Below are 18,643 nucleotides of genomic sequence, written 5' to 3'. Positions count from 1 at the left end.
TATTAATTGTGTTTCTTAATGGTTAGTTAGTTAATTGATCTATATGACAATTTTATTAAAGGGCAGAGACAGGTGTCCTTCAAAGGGAAGATGGCTAAGAGAAGAGGGATTTTGAAACCATATCACATGAAGAGGAGTTAGAGTAACTGAGAATGTTTAATCCTCAGAAGAAAATGTTTAGGTAGAGCCTGAGGGCTATCTTCAAAGATCTGAAAGTTTATTCCATGAAGGAAGGATGTGACTTACTCCATGTTGACTGCGGAGGGCAGGACTGGGACCAAAGGTTACAAGGAAGTGGATTTGTCTAATTGCTGTGCAAAGAGGGGACAATTATGACAGCTCGCATTTACTGAGTGCTCATGATTGAAAGTTGTAGATCAAATTAATACTTATTACTACAAGCATCCCATAGCATCCTTAGTAAAGTCTTCATTTACTGACTGCTCATTTAACGACCTCATTTAATAATTGCCCTGTTGACTTATTATTACGCCATTACTGTTTTATAGACAAAGAAATAGAGAAGTTAAGTTACTTTTCTGGAAATACCCTGCTTTAAGTTACTGGCTTATAACCATCTAGACTCAGGCATTCCTGCTGCTAATACTGCCTCCCAGAGTTATGCATATAACAAGGGGTGAGATCAGGGCTGTTTATTAGAAAAATAATGTGAGCCACTTATGAGAGCCTTATGTGTAATCTTACATTTTCTAGCAGCCACATTAAAAAAAAAATGTAAAAAGAAACCAGTGAAATTAATTTTAAATACACACATATTTGTATCTTAACCCAATCCATTAACCCAATTGTCTCATTATCACTAAACTATTATTGTTTACTGACACAATGTAGTCAATATAAAAATAATTTACAAACCATTTTACATTGTTTTTCATGCTAAATGCTGTGCCTGTTTTACACTTACCGAACATCTCAAGACACATGTCAAGTGCCCAACAGCATCTTGTAGCTCTTGTCTATTAATGGACAGCCTTCAAAGGTTAAAATTTAAATCTCCTTTAAATCTGGGGGATTTGGAATCTTCAAGGGGAGCTTTGCTTCCACCTCAGGTTCTGATGCCTCTCCGTCCCCAGCTTACCTCCTTTGCCAGGTAGAAGGGAATGCATAGCAACTGCCTTTGCCTTTTCCAGGAGAGCCAATGTAGAGATTTCTGAATTCCCAAAGGACAGGTGTTTCTCCTGCAATCTCCCAGCAACTGTCTTTTCCCTTCTTCCAGCTAGGCTGGAAGTTTAACTTGTCTGGTTTTTGCTTTGAAAATGACTGAAGCAGGTTGCATGAATTGAATAATTTATCCTAAATACCAAGCTGGGGGCAGATATTTTGCTTTAGGCAATGTTATGCAAAATTAGGGAGTCCCTGGCTTAATTGATTAGAAATACATCTTGCAGTTTAAGTCACAGGGTCGGTAAATGCGTAGGTGACTTGCGGGGACGGGGGTGGGGGCAGGTTCTGTTGTTATTTTTGCCACGCTGTCCAAGCGCAGAAGCATAGCGTCAAAACAAACGCAGTAGCCTCTTAAAGTAGCTTTAAAGCAGCCCACAGAAGTTTCCCCTCAAAATCCCAAACCAATTGCAAAAAAATGAAAACATATAAAAAGATGCCACGCGCCTTCGGCCTCCCGGAGGTGGCGCTGTGAGGGTGACGGAGTTAATTAGTGCCTGCAAAGCGCCGTGTGTGAGCTCATCGGGGAAGTCATGCTCTGCACGCATTATTTATAGCAAACCTAAGGCGTACACAGTGTGTGACATTGCCCGTAAGGGGACTTCAAAAAGTCGTGGGCACTGTCCCCCCTCCCCCCCCAGCAAAGTGTACCGGGCCGGCACCGGGGCGCGGGTGGGAGGCGAACGCGCCAGCCACGCGTGTCCGGGCGCAGGTGCCGGGGGCGGCGGCGACGCCGGCGACAACTCCGCAGCGTCCGCTCGGGAGGAGAGTTGGTGGCTGATCTCGGGATGCCTCGCAGATGCAGAATGTGTCTGTGGCCAGCAGGAGGAAGGAAGAGGAAGTGAGAGCAGCGCAGCCGGCGGCGCAGCGGCCGACCCGGACTGTAAGTGCGTGCGCTCGGGCGAGGATGGGCACGGGATAGAGGCACGGCCACCGCCACCGCCGCGGCCCCGAGCGGGGCGACACAGCCCCCGGCCTCGCCTTCAGCGGTCGCGGGTGGCCGGCGCTCTGCTCGCTGGGAACCCTCGCCGTCGCCGCCACCGCTGTCCTGCGACCCCGGCAGGTTCGTAAAGTTTCCTGAGCTGGCGCCGCGCCCCGACTCGCTGACCTCAGCGCGGCCGGGGAGGGGACCGGGGCCGGGGCCGGGAGGAGGAGGCGTCCTGCTCCGGGGGGGCTCGGGGCGCCGCCGAGACACTTTGGTTTCCTCCCCGGGGGCGCCGCGCTCGGGCGGGGCGAGGGCTGCGGGCGCGTCGGGGCGCCCTGCAGTTGGGGACGTCTGGGCGGAGGGGGCCGGCGGGAGGCGAGCTGCGCCCGGGGATGGAGCGCGGGGCCGGGGCCCGGCAGCAGCCCGCGGAGACGCCTCGACCCGGGTCGGCTGGAGGGGGGCGCCGGAGGGCTGCGCTGCGGACGCGCGGGCGCTGGCGCTGGGAGCTCGGAGTCTGGATTGGTGGGGCCGGAGGTCGGGGGGCGCCGAGCCGAGACGCGGCGGGCGGCTGGGGCTCCGGGGTCCCCCCGGCACTCGCGGATGGGAGGGAATCCCCCGGCGGGTGAGCGCGTCCCGGGAGGGGGCGGGGATGGGCTGGAGGGATGGGGGGTCCGGAGAGGCGGGAGGGGGCGGGTTGGGCAGCTGGCAGCCGGCGGGGGCGATTGTTAGGAAATACCCTCCACCCGGGCATTCGCCGAGGTCCCCGCTGGGACCGGGAAAGGCGGCTGGGGGATTCGATGGAGATCCCGGCGTCGGAGAGGGGACACACCGAGCGCGCCTTCAGACCAGGGGGCGGCGGAGCGCCGGGGTCCCTGGAATCGGAGCCGAGGGGGCGGCTGCGAGGAAGAGGAAATGCAGACCTCAGCCGGCCCGGGCGTGCGCGCGCGTGTGGGGCTGGGAAGTCCGAGCTGGGCCGCGGGCGCGCGCGAGGGGGCGCGCGAGGGGGCGCGCGTGGGGTGGGGGGCACCGCAGGGGGTTCGGCAGCCTGGCACTCCCCGCCAAGTGACCCTCTCCCGCCAGGGGGCCTTTTGAAGTTGGCAGCTGGGGCGGGGGTTGTTGGCTGCAGGACCTGCTTGGACCTGAAGCTACAGGGCTCGGGTCCCCGGAGTGACCATCCAGGGGCCTCTGGACAGCTCCCGAGACTCACTGAGCATATTTTACGATGCCCATGCCTGGACCGTGGGCATCCCCACACCGCTGGCCATGAATGATGCGCACTTAATTCCTGAGGGTGAAGAGTTCGGAAAACTCAAGACGGGGTTGTGCCTCTAGAGGCAAAGGCTTGGGGATGGGGTGGGTGGGGCTGTGGAAGAATTTGAATGTTTTTATCTTTTACAAAATAAAAGGAATTAATGACCTGTATTTATATACCAAATCTTTGAGAGCAACTTTGGGAACTAGAGGGACCTAATCCCACACTCCTGTTGGCTGTTCGATTGCAAAAGCTGGCTGCAGTTATTATTAAGGGCCTCCTCTGCTCATGGTTTTTCATAAGCTCTCACCTCCATACATACTTCCCAAGGTTGGTTCAAGGGTTATTGTCCCCCAATCTACAGAACTGGGCATCTTATGTCAGAAGGCCAGATTTCCTGCAAGCACACAGCAGACTTTAAAAAAAAAATTTATGGCTGACCTTTTGAACCTCTACTCTTTCCTATGGTACATTTCCTGTCTCTTGTAGGCTGTGGTTAAGTGTGCATGTTGCCCTCTTTCCTACTACATTCACAGGTGTTTTTATTTTTTGTTTCTTTTTTTAGTTAGATGGACTGGTAAATTGTGAGGGAAATACCTTGAGCTCTGGGGCTCTGTGGGGACAGTAAATGGGGTGGGGTGTGTCAGGAAAGAAGGGAACCGAGCAACTAAAAGCTTGGTAAGTGCCAGGGAGGAGCAGTCTGGGAGGCAGGCCCAGAAGGAGTCTGGGGAATCTCAGCACCTGGGGCAGGCACAGGGCTGCAGGATGGGTGGTCCTAATGATGGCCGTGTCCCCATACACACCATGCTTGCTGACTGCAGCCACCGTGACTGCCGTACTTTCTTTTCACCGAGTTCTCTCCCCAGGGCCTTTGCACACACCCTTCCTTCTGCAGGAGAAGCTTTCGCCTATGTCTACATGGCTCACTCCCTTGCTGCCTTCGGGTTTCTGCCCTGTTGTCAGCTTGCACAGCCTTCCCTGACTACCCCACATAAAATAGCACCCAGGAACTCCCTGGTCCTCTTATGTTGCTCAATTTTTTCTCTTAGCACTTATTACCCCCTGGTATTATATATTCATTTGTTTATTTGATTATTGTCTGTCTCTCCCATTAGAATGGAAGTTCCAGGAGGGCAATGACCTTGTCTTATTTACATCTCCAGAACCTAGAGTGATTCTTAGCAGGTCCTAGGTGTAAATGTTTGTTGACTGACTGAATGAGAGATGCCTATGTTGGGAGAGGCCCACCAGGGGAAACCAGGAAAATGTTGCAACGTCAGTAGCAAGTGAGAAGCCCTAGTAACAGGCTTTTGCTTTTTCTCCCCTTGTCCTCTCCCCCATACCCAGCCGCTCTTCTTTCAGACTCCTTTCTGCCTTGAGTAGACTCCTCCATTAGAATTTCAGACTGGAGAAAGGAGCAGAGAGGTGATTCCTTGGGAGAGTAGCAAACCAATACACTTAATTACTAACATAACCACTCCAGATCTGGCGTATGATTACTCTCCTTGGAGAAAGACTTTTCGAAGCCTGTGCTGCTTTTAGTCAAAGAAACACTCCCGTAGAAGCAAGGGCATTAGTGAAAGCAGAGTGACATGAGAGACATCCAGTGTATCCCATTCCACTGTCCCTGAAGGTGGAAGTGAAGGCAGAGGATAGGATGCAGAAAGAGTAGCTGGGTGTCCAGTGCAGGAGAGGAGAGATGAGAAATGACTAAAGGAAGAAAAGTGAAAAGAAGAAAACAGAAGTGGGTTTTCTACAAGTGCTGCTAAGTCATGAGATTTAAAAAATTACAGTACTGAAGATAAGACAATACTTGAGTGTTTTAAGGTAATTTTCCCCCTTTGGGTGTTTGGTGTGAGTGGGTGGGGAGAAGTGGGGGAAGGGAGAGCTTTGAAGCCCTCGCCCAGAGGATGTGGCAGGGGTGTGGCGGTGGCAAGGAGCCCTGCTGAGCACACACTCTGCTTACTGCATCCTCTTGCCTAATGCTGAAGGCTTGGAGGTGATCACTCCTGTGAGGTAACATTTCCTGTCCAGATCTAAGACAGTGGGCACCACGAAGGTTTGTTGCTGAAGCTGCAACCACTTTTAAGGAGATAGTTTGGTTTCTAAGCCATTCTGCTGAATTAGGAGAAGGTGGGAAATGGCTGAGCCCTCCATGTGTCACGCTGCTGAAGTGTGTGCTGCCAACTGTGCGCCCCAGCCCTGCTTCCTTCTAGGCAGCCAGGCTAGTGTTTTTGAAGCTTAGGGTTGCACCCATGAGGTCATATGTCATGAGGTTGAGACCAGCAGTTTAAAATGTGAAATAGAAGAGAGTGCCATGGAAAATAGAATGTTTCACTCAACAGACACCAAATCTTAATGTCAAATATATCTCTCAATATATTCGTGATTTTAAAAAGCCTGTTTTAGTAATTCTGGAGGCTCTAGGAATCTACGTTTTTAACCAACTTTCCAGTGATTCTGATGAAGATGATCCAGAGGTCCATACTTTAAGAAATATCTAGCTGTCCTCCCTTTACAAAATGCCATTGGTTTAATCCTCCGCAAGAGATTCTACTTCCAAATGTTGAACCAGATGCAGTAAAAGTGTCAGCCATTGACTTAACTTTTCAAAAGGCTACTGTTTCTAGAATGTGACATTGTGCTAGGCCCTCATGTGCCAACCTGGAGGAACTAGAAACCCGAGAGACATTTTCTTCACTTTAGAGATTCAAAGGCATGGATCTATCCACAGTAACTCTTCAACCTTACTTAGAATAAAATCGACAAAATATGCTCTTTCCTTGCCAAGTTTTAGTTTAGAGGTTTTGAGATCTTTGGAAATTTATTCTGCTTGACTTTCCTTTCATATTTTATTCCTAGTATTCCCCACATGCATGATTTTAATTACTTTTAGAGGTTTGCAAAGATAATCCTGATCTCTTCTGGTGGCAGCCATGCTGCTGTGATGCATGATTATATTAAGCACTTTAGCTGACCTAGGCTTGGGTTTGGATATCCAAAGAAGAAAGGCAAAGGCTGAGAACTTCAGCACTGTCCAAGATATAAGGATTGTGAAGGCTGGCCATCCACACAGGGTGTGGGTCCTGTGATGTGTGTCACCCACAAAAGCCTTCAAATGTGCCAGCACAGACCTTTTAGGCTCGGCAAAGCCAGGCTGCATACACAGTGCACACACTGGTTGCCCTGTTCAGTTCCCTGGATAACATAGGTTGTCTGAGTATTAACAATTAGGACTTAACCAATATCAGCCAGAAGCCTGCAAAGCCATATCATGATCTATTAAATTAACTACGTGTGCCTTAACACTATGTGTCCTAACCTTTCACGAGGTAAGTGCAGGTACAGTTGAGCAGAATTTTGTCACTGGCCTAAAGTGGGGTGAACATTAGGTCTCAGATAGGAATACGTGTGGGAGAAGGAATACTAGCTCATCAAACAGAATCAGCCGCAGCAACAACCTGGCATAGTGCTGAGTAGAGAAATTAGTCACATGTATAAATAGAAGGAGATGATTGATTCTCAGTGTTCTGGTCCCTCACAAACACTGATTTCCAGAATCTGAGCAAGATTATTATTGGAACTTCAATTTTAGGAATTGAGGCTACAGTTTGGGCTATTTTAGTTTTAAAAGTTAATGTAGGGAACAAAACATTTTTTTGTTTTTACAGGGGACAAAACCTTTTTTTAGTAGAACACTGGAAATGCACTGCTTGCTTGACTCTAGGACTGCTGTATGTTGGATAGGTTGCACTTCTGGTTAAGGAGCAGTGGCTTGAGGAAAGGAAGGCCAGGTAAGCCCTTATTAAGCACTGCTTCTGTGGAGTTGGAGTCATAGGATCAATGTGACATTTTCCTCCATGGGCTGCCACCCCTCCTCCCAGGATGCTGTCTTGGAAATGAAGGAGAATAATCAGCATAGCATTGTTACCCCGTTTTATGGATGTGGCTTGGAGGAATGAAATGTCATGGGTATTTGGAGAGTGGATCTGAGCCGTAAACCCAACTTTTCTGATTCTCTTTCTATTGCCATTTCTTTTCTCTGCACAATGATGCCTGTGCTTGTTAATTCCTTCTCTTGTTGGTTCCCCTGGATTTCCTGATCCATGAGCCCAGGACCCTCATGTCAAGCTATGTTGCAGTGGCTTCCAGGGAGGCTTTTCACTCCTGTACGTTGCTAGAAATGGCCTTGGTTCAGAAGAATGTGCTTGTGTTGCCATGACATCCAGAGATGTCTCTGCTACCACCGAAGCCAAAGTGTTCAGAGTTGATTCCTCCCCTTGGAAATCTCATTCAAAAGTCGATCTTCTTAGCCTCGACAAGAATCAGTGGATCCTTCCATCTCAGGAACAGTATGCCCATTAACCAAGCTCATGATACTGAAGCATGTGAGCCAGAATGCAATTTATTAATCAAAACTGACAACAATATTTGCCAAGGAGAATGGACAAGCATTTTTTAGCCAGCGCTTTCTTCTCTGTGGATGAGTCATGGTGTAGACAAAAGCATGGAACCAATTGGGAGGGACCGATTGCAAGGGGAACACACTTAGAGTTCTTTCCAGCCAGTCATAATTTTTTCTACTTCTCCTGCCCCGTAGATTAATACCAACTAAGGGAACCAGAGACTGGTGTCCTTTAACCAGGATGGTTTCTCCCTTGGGCAAAGCCGAGCTACTGTGCCATTCTTTTCTACCTGCAGGCTACTTTTTTGCTCATTTTGCCAACCCTTTATTCCAGGTGGTCTCAGCCTCAATGCTGTTGACATTTTGAGCTGGATAATTCTTCATTGTGGGGGCTGTCCTGGCATTGTAGGGTGTTGACTTGCTTGCTTGGCCTCTATTCACTTGATGACAGTAGCACCACTCAGCTATGACAACTAAAAATGTCTCCAGGCATTGCAGATTGTCCTGTCAGGGACCACCCCACCACACCCTTTGAGAACCACTGCTTGTATTTTTGTATAAGCCAGTTGTGTGTTATCAGGAGGTCTAGACTTTCGACAGCAGTGGTAAATGCACCCGTTCTCTACTCACTGGTGGTTTGGAGTCTAAGGGGGGTGTTCACAGGTGGGGCTCACCCTTGTGTTCATGTGGTCCCTCCAGTTCTCCACATTTGCTCTCTAGTCCTTCACTCCTATATTGCTGGAGTCTTCCTGCCCTGAATGGTTTTCAAGTTTGTTTCATGTGTGTTTCTTCCTGACATCCTGTGGCTGAAGAAAACTGTAACTAGTGAGCTTATGTCTCAGTTTCCTATTAAGGTTTTGGATTCTGACCATTGGTTACTGCATTAATGGTAACCTTTGCATCTGGGCAAACGGTAAATGCAAGGGGAGGTGGTAGGAAAACTCAGCATGGCTTGTTCCGAGGCCTGGGTCACAAGAGAAAGGAGATGTCTGCGTGGGAATGAGTTAACTGAGTGAAGTGCCTCCTCCTTTGCTGGTCGAATCCACCCTGGCTAGTTGGGCAGTAATGGATATTGATATTCCATTAATGTGACCAGGACACTGTAGCAGGTCAGGGAGAGGCTTTAAAGGCACTGCTTTATGTGAAGTCCTTCCCACTTTGTCCATTAGATTTCTGTCCTAATCTTGCCACATTTATTTCTTACGTAATTATCTGTCAACCTTTTATTTCCCTTCTCTGTTGGGCTGCTGTGTCAGTCCAGAGCAGCAGCCAGTGGCATAGCAGTGTAGCAGTATTGCTGGGTTGTATGCTAGCTACATCTCCCCAAGGCAGCAGCCTTCTCGTAAGTCAACAGCCCTATAGCAGCCTTCCACCCTTCCTTCCGCCCTTTGTGTCTTTTTTTTTTTTTTTCCAGTTTGAAATTGCATTTAGAGCGCTAGTGTTTGGGGCAGTGAGATTCAGTGTCTGAGTAGTACGGAATGAGCTGTATTTTCCAGACTGCTACACACAATTACCCTTAATTCTGAAGTGTAATGCATTTCAAAATAACTTTTTCCCCTGTTTTTGGGCTCTTTAACCCAAGAGCACAGCCACAGCTGGCTTTACCCTTGGCCCTCTGAAGGCATGTGGCTTGGGAGGTAGAGTTAGTGGAGGGGTTTTGGTCAAATTGCACATTTTTGGCCGAGTGAAGAGTGAATTCCAATAACACTCAGTAAGGCTGGTTTTTACTTGACTCTTGCTTCCCCCACCCCACCCAGTCCCACCATTTCCTTGATATTATAAGGACCCATGCCCTAGTTACTCTAACTGTGAGCCACTCTCTGGTAAGTGACCACCACTCAAAAATTTGGGTTTTAGAGAATGGGATTGATTCTTTCATATACTAACTAATAAATGTGTGTTGCACATGTTACGTGTGTGAGAAAGACACACACACACACATACATACATACATACACACGCACATCCATGCAGCTTTCCGGAATAATGAAAAATCTTTAGAAACAAAGGAACAATTATATCAGCAGCTAAATCCTATTTTCTCCAGTGCTTGTTACTTTTACAGCAAATCAGCACAAATAACATTAAATCAAAACGTTTATCAAGGAATGAATATGTCTCCATCATCTCTAGACTTGCTCCACTGCCAGGAAGTGACTCTGACTCATGAGGACTATTGACTCAACTACTATCCATTCTTCAATTGAGGTTTTTTGAGAAACATTTGCCTGGATTTATATGAGAGAAGCTCAATAAAGTTTTATCTATTAATCGCAGTATTTTTTAAAAGAACCATGGAGCTCACACTTAAAAAGCATATAAATATCTTCAAATTGAACCATTGCTGCTTGCAGCACCCATCCTGATGCTCTGTTCCTTCATTCATTGAGTCGGCCAGTCAGCAGCCCTTCTTTTTTTTTTTTTTTTTTTTTTGTCTTTTTTGTGACCGGCGGCACCACGCTCAGCCAGTGAGCGCACTGGCCATTCCTATATAGGATCCGAACCCGCGGCGGGAGCGCACTCTCCCAAGTGCAGCACTGGGTCGGCCCCAGCAGCCCTTCTGAGTGCATTTTATGTTCTCTAGATGAGGCACTTTGTATGCGGAGCCCCGGGGTAGGGTGGGCTGCATAGAGAGAGTCATGACTGAGTGTGATAAGGGTATGTTTAGAGTGTTTGCAGATCACCAGAGGATGGAGTTCACAAAGGAAGTGGCTTTTGAGAAAGATCTGGGAAGCTGAGTATTAAAAGGAGAACATAATGTGTCCAAGAATACAGCAATCAAGGTGGTAAAGAAAGTCTGGAAGGGGGCTTCTGTGCGAGCTCTGCTAGGAGCTGGGCATTTGGATTGAGTGGAAAGGAAAGCCAAAGGATTTTAGGTTAGGAAAAAACACAATTGGAATTCAGTGAGAACTCTGAGTCCCAAGGCAACCTGGAGGATAGATTAGATGGTAAACAGGCAGGAGGTGCTGAGGAAAGACGGGGGGCTGTAAGCTCCTCCTTTCCAGGCCTACCCAAATAAACACAGGACCTTGGTCAGGTGAATAAATAAATAGAGCAGTGCCCTTGCTAGGTAAATGCAACGTGAAACAGGTTGCTCCCTGCTCCCAACTTCCAATCTGAGACCTCCCAGCTGGATGCCAGCCCCACCCGAGCAGAGGGCATGGACTCAACGCTGTCCACCTATAGACATTGACAAAAAAGAGAAAGATCTGGCAAATGATTGGATTTAGGGAAAAGGAAAAAGGAGTTTTTGTGGTTGAAAGCTAAATAAATGCATACTTGTTAATTGAGGGTTTAAGCCTCTTTTTGAACATACCAGGTGGGGGACTTGGGGTAAGCGTACTCTTCTCAACCTCAGTTTCCACATGTTTCAAATGGAGGTAATATGAGTCCTTATGTGGAGCACTGCTAGGGAGGAGCTGCTGAGATTGTCAGTGTAATAATGGTCTTGAGCAGGCTGCCCAGATGCATGGGGTTGGATCTGCTGTTATTATTGATGTTACTATTACTAAGTCAATAGTTCCTATTCAGTGTTTTTATTAAAATATCTTGCTAAAATCATTTAAAAACACACATTTATTATTTTATTCTCTTTGAGTGGCCTAAGTAATTCCTCCAAAAAATCTTGACTGGACTGTTAGTTTGCTTTATACATCTTTTCTTCAAAAACAAAGGAGAAGAAAACAGCTGAAATACAGGTCAGGATAAATTATGATCGATTGTGAATTAAAAGAACTGACATAATGAAACATGCCAACAATTCGGGATACTCAAATAAAACCCTTGTAAATAGATGTCTATCCTCGGTGCAATTTGAACTAACCTGGGGTTTTACTGTTTCACTTTATTATTATTTTACTTTGGGGAGAGAGGATGGAGTGTGCAGATTGGGGCTCTTTTTCTTTCCTTGACTCCAGCATTTTGGAGCTCTTTGCATCTGCCCAAGTGTGGTCAGGAGCCCTATGAGAAACCGCAGTTGGAGTGTTAGTGGAAGAGCAATTGGCAGGAACTTAATTCAGTTGAACTGGGTTTCATATGATTATGTAGCACGTAAAGGAGGCTCAGTGGTTCTAATAAAATTTTGCAAACCTCTCTTTTTGAATCATTTGGAACCCTCTAGTATGTGGGGACCATTGAAATGTTCATTGGTAGGTGAGTGGCTGTAAAATGTTAATTTTTCTTCTTTGATCTAAGCCAGTTCCTCAGGCTATCGACCAGATTAGAAATTACTCTGGGAATAAAAATAGAAAAATAAAAGGAAGATGATTATAGTCCCAGATGTACTGACCCAGCACAGCTCTGTTGTCCCTGCATAATTAATTGTACCTACTTTCACTTTCAAAAGTTTCCTGAGTCAGACAATTCATTTTATGGCCACCTAAGTAGAAGCCACCTCCTGCCATTTCTACTCAATCTCTCAGGCTATTGCCAGTTTGTTTGGGTGCCTTTTCTACTTTATGATTCTTCAGGAAGGCAGCAACTAGCTTAGGGGATCGCCAGCTCATTAAGCGGTAGCTCATATACCCACGAATAGTCGCTTAGTAATGGCTTTTATGGAGTGGATCGATAAGAGGTAAACCTCGTGTAGACACTAAAATGCCATGGACAGAGTATGGGTGTGAGACAACGATGTTGCCCATGGAAGCTGCTTCTCCAAACCTGTGCTTTGAAAGTAGTACAGTTTGGGTCCTGCCTCCCAGCTCCATTGCAATAGTCCTGAAAAGCCACTTAGCTAGTTACTGTATGGAAACCCGATTGGGCCCAGCAAATTGCACACTGTCTTTAGTGTATACAATTTCTAGTCATGTTCTTTTCATTTACTAAGCAGACTATCAATTGTGTAGCAATGTCTCTTTCTATATATCAGGATCCATGTGTAACTTTAAATAGATCCAATGTTAAATATATGTTCAAAGATGCATGAAAAGATTTATGTAGTGAAATACGGGTTTACAGTAAATCACTGGAGAATTATATCTGTACCAAAATATATATCAGTTTAAAAGTGATTGCAAATATATTAACTGACTTTATACCCGTTTTACAGATGAGGGAATGCAGGTGTCAGAGAGGCTGGCTGCTTGACATCAGGTTAGATCCAAAACCAAACCCTCTTTTCTGCAGCATACCATATGGTACACTCTCCTGGTGCCAAGTTTCCGTCAATTACTGAGGTTCATTTTTGTCTCAGTCAAACCCATTGCATTAAAAGGCGTGTTGAGGGGCATGCCACGTGGTGCAGGATGGCAGCAACGGCATGCCATCCGTTACTGGCTGCAGCCCACTGCCTGCAGGAGGGCGGAAAGAGGGAGCAGGCGGACACCTTTATGTACCCCTGCCCAAGACATCTGTCCACTGTAGTAGACATTGTCTTGTAATTATTGCCGACTTGTTTCTAGCCATTTTGAATCTTTTCAATGTGCTGCTAACAATTCTAGCGTATGAATGTGTGCAGTCCAACTCGGTGCCCGTGCCTGAGAATGGTAAGACCTATGAGGTCATGCAAACAGAAGTCCCGAAAACCCCAGGTTTGCTTTTATTTCAACATCTCTCTTTCAGCCAACGAACAGGTTACCCTAAGGTAATTTTTCATTACCAGATAAGAGCAAGACCCAGAGAAATAGCATAAGAGAAGTTTTAATGTTGAAAAGATACTGGATCCCTTAACTTTCAGGAGAGGGATCAGAGTGTATTTTAAATTCTTACTTGCTGCCTTGGGTCCATATTTGCCTCCAGCATTTGATTTGGAAATACTCTTTATTTGTTCATTCACGAATATTTATTGAGCACCTGCTGTGTACCATGTGGTGTGCTAGGTGATACATAAACAATGGTAAGCCTCCTTCCTAGAAGAAAAAATAGACCTGTTGCCCATTCCATGGACTGCTTATACACAGTGGAGGAAACGTGTATTAATCAAAGGATCACACAAATAGACGTGGCTCTTAAGTTCTGCTTAGGGCTGTAGGGGAAAAGTCCTGATGCTAGGAAGGCCTAAATGGGAGGGGATTAATGTGGTTAGGGAGGTTGGGGAAGAAGGTGGAAGGATTTTACTGGGGACAGAGAAACGTCCCTGCAGATGAGTAGGTTGAAGAGCAGACCCTGGATGTTGCGGACGCAGACCAGAGTGCCTGGGGCAGGGAGCCCTGGATTAGACGGGGAGGAAGGCTGATTGGAACCACGGGTCCGGGCCTGCAGAAGAGAAATGGGAAGTCACTGAAGTTGTACCCAAGGGAGTGATGTGATCAGATTTATGTGTTGAAAAGATCTTCCTGGCTTCAGTGTATAAATTTCACATCATTTAATACTGGTCACAATGTGACTGCACTATTAATACTTTCAGAATCTAACAATTTCTAAAAGAATCAATTTAGCCACTAGTGTCTCCTTTAAATTTGAAACAGCCATTTAAACTAGTGATTTAGCATGGGTGTTGCAACTACTTAGGAAGGATCAAGTACCTAGTTCTGTGATTCTCAAACTCTGAAATGCCTAAGAATAGCTGGAGACCCAGGAAACTGCATTTCAACAAGTCCCTTGGGTGATTCTGATGCAAGTGGTCCTGACTCCACTTTGAGAAGCGTTGGGCTAGAAAGTGGTAAGGAGTGCAGAGAGGATTATAAACCTGCAGGTGAAGGCTTATCAGGCAGCCAGAAGAGGACGGAACCTCTGCATCGCCAGGTTTCACTTGAACTGGTTTTCCCAGTCCTGGAGGGATTTACTTCTAGTGGACCTGAAATGGATTCTAAATCCTGAGTTTCTTCTAATTTATTTTCTAATCCTTTCATATGCTGCTGTTTTCTCAGATCTGTGGGTCACTCTCTCTGTGTGTCTCCTTTTACTTGTCAGTTGTCACCGTTTATTAAGAATCTTTTTCTGAAAGCCCCGGATGAGGCTGTGAGGCGGTGGGTTAGCCTGGCCTGATGAGGGAGGGAGTTGAAAGCACCCTGCCCCAGGAGAGATTTTGCCTGTGCTGCTCGCTGGAGCAGGAGACCGAGGATGCTGTGCAGGAGAGACCAGTCATAATTGCCACAATAGGGGATTGTGTTCAGAGACGTAAAGGGCCAGGGATACCAGGAGAGTTCGTTTGGGGAGCCTTTTCTTTAGCTCCCCTGTTCCTTGCTCAGGAGCTGGCTGTGAGGAAGAGGGTGGGCTGGTGGCTGCTCCCAAGCAAGTGAGCATCAGAGCTCAGAATTCCTACTCAGGCAAAATCAGTTTGAAATGAATGTTAAGGGCAAACTCAAGCAGAAAAGAAGTCTCATCGTGAAAGGCATCAGGCAGTTTGGTGGCCTGGAGGAGAGGGGCCCCGCTTCCTCTGCAAGCGCAGTGCCCTGACCCACAGATCAGGTCCTCCTGCTCCACGTGAAGCACCGCTGCAGTCACTTCTCCTGGAACCTTCTGTGATTTCCTGGCTCGCTCCCTGGTCCCATTAAGCACTTCCCCATGCGTGCTGGCCTTGATTGTACCATTTTATATTCTGTTTCATGTCTTTTTTCCTGAGTAGACTGGAGGATTTAGGCAGGCTTCCCATGCTGAGCCCATAAGAGGCACTCCAGAAATGTCTGCAGAAGGAAAGACTGTTATCCATGAACATGAGCACCGTGTCCTTCTTACAGTCCCTTCGGAAGAGCCTTTAAAATGGCTCCTTCGTCTCTGAGTCAGGGCCCCAGGAGCACTCTGTTGAGGACACCCGGCATGTAACTCTCCTGTCCCCAATTTTGCTGAAGACCGGCCTTCCCGAAGTCACTGTGACTGAGGCACTGGCTGTGCAGTGCCCTAATCCCGGGAGGCATTGGTTACTGCCTGAGTGTCATTCTGCTGTGCTGAACCAACCCTAGATGTGATGGACTTTCCAGCAGAGGAAACCAACATTTTGTCACTGCGTTGTTGCCTGCAGAAGTACTCATTACTTATTTGTCTACTTAGAATTCTCTCCTAGTCACCGAAGAAACTATGGGGCACAGACATTAGAAGACCAGGACTCGGAAGAATGTGGAAAGTGTTTCCTGTGTTAAAACCTGAAACTTCTGTCCCCTGCATCCCTTCATCCTCTGTGCAGCTGGCGTTCACTTTGGAAAGGCTGTTTCTCCCCCCCCCCCCCCCAGCTCCTGCGGGTGACCAGGCACTGATGACACACACTGGGATCTGGGATCTTTACCACACGTGTGGTTACCCACATTTTATTTATTACATTCTGAGAGCATCATGGCCTTGATAATTTGTGTTTCTAGGCTCTAATTGCATATTATTTTTCTAGCAGCTATTGGGGGTTTCAGCTAGCAATTGAAACCTGATAGCATCTTGGCTCTTCTTGCTGGAATGATTTATCTTGATGTTTGTGTGCTGAGCTGAGCCCATGTCTTTTATGCCAAATAGCATACACACAGTAAACCCCAAACTTAAATGTTCTGAGTTCATTCTGGAAGTGGAGCGTATTTCAGCCTTTGGAACCACATTCTCAGACCTCCTACAGCCCCTTTCTTTCTCAATAAAATAGGCAAACAATTCCTTGCTTCCTTGTTGTGGGGATCCTGCCAGATGCTGAGTATGTCTGTTCCAATTATGCATTTTAGAACTGGTAAAATAACCACAAGACGGGCTTAGGACCCATTGGGCCCACTGGGAGATGGACCTGAGCTAAAACTCCATAAATGACCTGAGCTCCATAAGCCATACTTTGACTGGGCCACAGTGATGTTTTGGGTCTCCTGGAATTAGTGTCAGTTCAGATCCAGTGTCCACTAGTCCCCCAAAAGTCTGATTACTTCCTTTTCCCCAATGCACAGTCACCCTTGGGGAAGGCTGGCAGAAAGATGAACAATTAGCTAACACCATAGGCCTCTGCGAGTTAGACTGTTCGACTTTTGTCCATCACCGTAGCGATGCCAGCTGGCAGGTGCTTCCTCCGTGTCCTGGCCTGTTGGGAGACCTGAGCCTTCTTGTGCCCGTAGACACTTCCCTGAGCTGCTTGTGGGAGCCAGACCTACACAGGTCTAGGCTGAAATCACTCCCCACGTACTTGCTGAGTGAGTTGGGACAAATTTATTAATCTCTCATAGCTTCCATTTCCTCTTGTGTAAATGGAAACGATGCCCATGTGTTGTCAAGATAAAATGAAAATGTCATCAATGAACAGCAGAGTTCTTGGGCCTCGGCAGGCGTGCAATAGATGTGAAATGGCATATAATTTTTGAACCTCTCCTCCAAGATTCTTTGGCCAAGGCCATTGTTGGTTAGAAGGATGTAATCAGGAGCCACCAGCAAGTTCACAGAGCACACCCGTCCTGCCTGGCTTCCTGTACCCTTCAGGTACACGTGCTTGATTTTAACGCTTGTAGAAAAAAATGCCATTTCATCTGAACAGGTTATGTGTACAAGAAAAATCTCACAACATTTTCTGTTCTTTGCATTTTGACTTAAATTTTAAGTTCACTTTGTTTTCCAGTACTTGAGTGGGTCTTGTTTTTCTCTGTTTAGAGAAAATAAGGTCTGTCTGGGATAGGCGACCTTTTTCGTACTTCCCTGATGCCCTGAGGAGTGCTGTTTGTGGGCCCTATTTGTGGACTTTATTTATTAACTTGTTCGTGCACTCGATGCCAAGGAAATGGTGAAATATAAGGGGTGACTTTGCTCTTTGCAGGGGAGAGGAGCTGGCATGCTGGACACAGCTGTAACATGCTGCAGTGGATACTCCTGTGCAGGCAGGACCAGCTAGGGATGGCAGAGGGGGCCTGCGTGCTGCTGGTCAAAGGCATGCTTCATGGAAGATGCTGTCCCTGGTGGGTTACTGTGGAATCTGGTGGTCCTGGCATTGAATTTGGGATCAAGAGGCCAGGGTCCTAGTCTTGAGGCTGACACTGATTGTAATCTGTGCCCCCTTCATGGCCTCAGTTTTTTTGTTTTTGTTTTGTTTGTTTGCTTTGTTTTTTTGTGGCTGGTGGGTCTGGGGATCTGAACCCTTGACCTCGGTGTTGTAACAGTACCCTCTAAGTGACTGAGCTAACTTGCTAGCCCGACCTCAGTTTTCTTAGCTGTGAATATGGAGGGAGGGCCTAGACATGATTGATGGACCCCAAGCAAAGATCTGTGGATCAGAATCTGCAGAATTTACACAGCAGTTTGAAAAAATTAGAATCTGGGATCTCAGCACCAGAAATTCTGATTCCAGGGTGAGCTCTGAGAATCTGTATTTATACAAAGATCTCTGCACCAGGTAATTGTGGTAAGAAGCCTCCTTTGGGAACCCCTGGATGACTCCTATATTCGTCTTCCTCCCTATAGCTCCACTCCTCGTCCTTTGCAACCTAATGCCACCTTCAATGTCTCCTTTATAAAGCCTCCTTGTCTACTGAACAGTCCTCCACAGAGGAGTCGTTCATGCCTCTATGCAAAAAATAAAAGCAAAAAGAAAAAACCAAAACTCATTGGTTTGTGCTTATTCACCTTTCCATGTCCCCTGCTGGCCCGGGAGCATCCGAACATAACAATGGTACTGTCTCCAGTGTCTCTGCATCCTCCGTGCCTGGCACTAGAGTGTGACCAGCGGGGGATTTTCAAAGCTGACCAGATGGGAGAGGGTGAAAGTGGAGATCAGCCCTCTCCCCTTCCTGTTAGCAAAGACTGAAGAGGTGCTTCAGACAAAGCACTGCACCGTGTGTGAGATCGCCCTCGAAATGCCGCCTGTGCCACCTCTCGCTCCTGTGTGTGACTGTTATGGTAACTCTACTCCACCCTGACTCTGGGGTCCCCAGGAGTGGATGAGGAGTCAGAGGGAAGTGAGGGGGAGGAAGACAAGGCGGAGAGGCACAGTCTAAGCCCGGGTGTTCTGCATGTCCTCCCCAAATATTATCCGGCATCGCCTCCCTATACCTCCTGCCTC

At 47.2% G+C, this 18,643-nt stretch overlaps 1 protein-coding gene across 2 annotated transcripts in view; it reads left to right on the top strand.

Annotated features, from left to right (window-relative positions):
- Window positions 1–1,826: 1,826 nt before the first annotated feature.
- ELMO1 (engulfment and cell motility 1) overlaps window positions 1,827–18,643 on the top strand; it is a 549,163-nt gene continuing 532,346 nt past the window's right edge. Inside the window, exon 1 of one of the 2 annotated variants that reach the window (XM_063113910.1) lies at window positions 1,827–2,065. The gene's annotated coding sequence lies outside the window, so the exon portion shown is untranslated. Of the gene's footprint in view, window positions 2,066–2,167; window positions 2,246–18,643 lie in introns of those variants that run through there. The other variant, XM_063113909.1, reaches the window with a different exon arrangement.

This window comes from Cynocephalus volans, chromosome 11 (assembly GCF_027409185.1).
Source record: "Cynocephalus volans isolate mCynVol1 chromosome 11, mCynVol1.pri, whole genome shotgun sequence".
Classification (NCBI taxonomy): Eukaryota; Metazoa; Chordata; class Mammalia; order Dermoptera; family Cynocephalidae; genus Cynocephalus; species Cynocephalus volans.
The sequence above is the reverse complement of the archived record's forward strand: the minus strand, read 5'-3'. Positions and strand labels throughout refer to the sequence as shown.